The sequence below is a fragment of the Cucurbita maxima genome, unplaced genomic scaffold (assembly GCF_002738345.1).
Source record: "Cucurbita maxima cultivar Rimu unplaced genomic scaffold, Cmax_1.0 Cma_Scf00825, whole genome shotgun sequence".
Lineage (NCBI taxonomy): Eukaryota > Viridiplantae > Streptophyta > Magnoliopsida > Cucurbitales > Cucurbitaceae > Cucurbita > Cucurbita maxima.
Window position 1 is genome coordinate 2,655 of NW_019272841.1, and position 3,094 is coordinate 5,748.

Genomic DNA, 3,094 nt, shown 5'->3' on the forward strand with positions numbered 1-3,094 from the left:
CTCCCCGTTTCTAAGTCTCTCTCCCCTAAAATATCCAGTATCTAGGTCTCTCTCCGAAAATATCTAGGTATCTAGATGTTTCTCCAAAAAAATATCTAAAATATCTAGGTCTCTCTCCTAAAATATATAGGTATCTAGGTCTCTCTCCTAAATATGTATCTCCTAAAATATGTAAGTCTCTCTCCTTAAATTCTAAAATATGGAGGTCTCTCCTATCTTTCCTAAAATATATGGCTATCTCTCTCCTAAAATATCTATTATCTCTCCTCAAATATCCACTATTTCTACTAAAATAGGTAGGTTTCTCTCCTAAAATATCTAGGTCTCCCTTCTAAAATAGATGTATGTCTCTCTCCTAAAATATATCTCCCTTCTAAAATAGATGTATGTCTCTCTCCTAAAATATATTGTCTCTTCTAAAATATGTCTCTCTCCTAAAATATATGTAGTCTCTCTCCTAAAATATAAAAATATCAAAAATATCTAGGTCTCTCTTCTCAAGAAAATTTTGAACAGCCGCATAATCGGTTTAAAGTTCGTACTGTTGTGACCCCGTATCATGAAAAGATATTATGAAGAATTAAAAAAACTCGAACCTACGACCTCCACGTTTTTAAAACAATAATCTTACAACCGAGCTAATTGGGCATAGGTTTTATGCACCTTATAGGTCGTTAGCTCTTAATACTGCCAATCGAGTTTTGTTTACATAACTTTATGCATAATCAACTTAAAAAAGTCATTATCTTCTAAAGTTCGTAGCGTTTTAACTCGTATCTTGAAAAGATATAATTAAAAATGAATGAAATTGGTCCATTCAAGTGTCAAACTTGCGACCTCCACATTATTTGCACAACGCTCTAACCAACCAAGCTAATAGGCCATTGACTTTCTTGCCTAACAATGCGCCTGACGCGTTATTCCACCCAATCGTCAATACATGTCCCTCAGGCTGTCTGACACGCTTTCCCTCCCGCAAGTTGACACGTGGCTTGCCTGCTGTCTCACGCGCTTTCCTTCCCCACAAGTTGACACGTGGCTTGAGGAAAAATTTTCTCTCATGAGAGTCGAAATAATGAATCTGGCCTTCAAAGTGAGTTCATTTACCTCCTTGTTCGTGAAAAGACTCTAAGAAATCCTCAAATTTCATCTTTCATAAAAGAACATATCGAAATGACTCTCATAAATCCTCTAAAGAAAAACTGTGAACGGCCGTATCATCGGTTTAAAGTTCGTAGTGTTGTAACCCCGTATCATGTAAATATATTATTAAGAATTAATAAAACTAGGCCTATGTAATTGTCGAACCTACGACCTCCACATTTTTAACACGATAATCTTACAACTGAGCTAATTGGGCAAAGATTTTATGCACATTATAGATCGTTAGCTTCTAATCCAGCCAATCGAGTTTCGTTTACGTAACTTTATGCATAATAAACTTAAAAAAGNAAGAATTAATAAAACTAGGCCTATGTAATTGTCGAACCTACGACCTCCACATTTTTAACACGATAATCTTACAACTGAGCTAATTGGGCAAAGAATTTATGCACATTATAGATCGTTAGCTCCTAATCAAGCCAATCGAGTTTCGTTTACGTAACTTTATGCATAATAAACTTAAAAAAGTCATTATCTTCTAAAAATCGTAGTGTTTTAACTCGTATAATGAAAAGATATAATTAAAAATGAGAGAATTTGGCCCATGCAGGTCTTGCACCTGTGACCTTCGCATTATTAGCACGACGCTCTAACCAATTGAGCTAATAGGCCATAGATTTTCTTGCCTGACAATGAACTTGACGTGTTATTCTACCCTATCGTTAAGACGTGTCCCTCAGGCTGTCTGACACGCTTTCCCTCCGGCAAGTTGACACTTGGCTTGCCGGCTTTCTCACGCGCTTTCCTTCCCACAAGTTGACACGTGGCTTGCCGAAAAATTTTCTCTCATGAGAGTCGCAATACTGAATCTGGCCTTCAAAGTGAGTTCATTTACCTCCTTGTTCGTGAAAAGACTCTGAGAAATACTCGAATTTCATCTTTCGTAAAAGAACATATCGAACGGCCAAAATAAGTTCATTTACCTCCTTCTTGTTCCTGAAATGACTCTCAGAAATCCTCGAATTTCATCCTTCATGTAAGAACATATCGAACGACTCAGATCTAAAGAAAATTTGGAACGGCCGTATCATCGGTTTAAAGTTCGTACTGTTGTAACCCTGTATCATGAAAAGATATTATGAAGAATTAAAAAAACTTGTTCTATGGAATTGTCGAACCTACGACGTCCACGTTTTTAAAACAATAATCTTACAACTGAGCTAATTGGGCATAGGTTTTATGCACCTTATAGGTCGTTAGCTCTTAATACTGCCAATCTAGTTTTGTTTACATAACTTTATGCATAATAAACTTAAAAAAGTCATTATCTTCTAAAGTTCGTAGTGTTTTAACTCGTATCTTGAAAAGATATAATTAAAAATGAATGAAATTGGTCCATTCAAGTGTCAAACTTGCGACCTCCACGTTATTTGCACAACGCTTTAACCAACTAAGCTAATAGGCCATTGACTTTCTTGCCTAACAATGCGCCTGACGCGTTATTCCACCCAATCGTCAATACGTGTCCCTCAGGCTGTCTGACATGCTTTCCCTCCCGCAAGTTGACACGTGGCTTGCCTGCTATCTCACGCGCTTTCCTTCCCCACAAGTTGACACGTGGCTTGACGAAAAATTTTCTCTCATGAGAGTCGAAATACTGAATTTGGCCTTCAAAGTGAGTTCATTTACCTCCTTGTTCGTGAAAAGACTCTAAGAAATCCTCAAATTTCATATTTCATAAAAGAACATATCGAACAGCCAAAACTAGTTCATTTACCAACAAGAACATATCGAACGGCCAAAACTAGTCCATTTACCAACTTCTTGTTCTCCTTGTTCGTGAAAAGACTCTAAGCAATCCTCAAATCCTCAAATTTCATCTTTCATAAAAGAACATATCGAACGGCCAAAACTAGTTCATTTACCAACTTCTTGTTCCTGAAATGACTCTCATAAATCCTCTAAAGAAAAACTGTGAACGACCGTATCA

At 36.8% G+C, this 3,094-nt stretch overlaps 1 non-coding gene across 1 annotated transcript; it reads right to left on the reverse strand.

The window, feature by feature from the left end:
- Positions 1-1,702: 1,702 nt before the first annotated feature.
- Positions 1,703-1,776, reverse strand: TRNAI-AAU. Its single transcript has one exon. It is a non-coding gene; the product is annotated as a tRNA-Ile (tRNA).
- Positions 1,777-3,094: the final 1,318 nt, after the last annotated feature.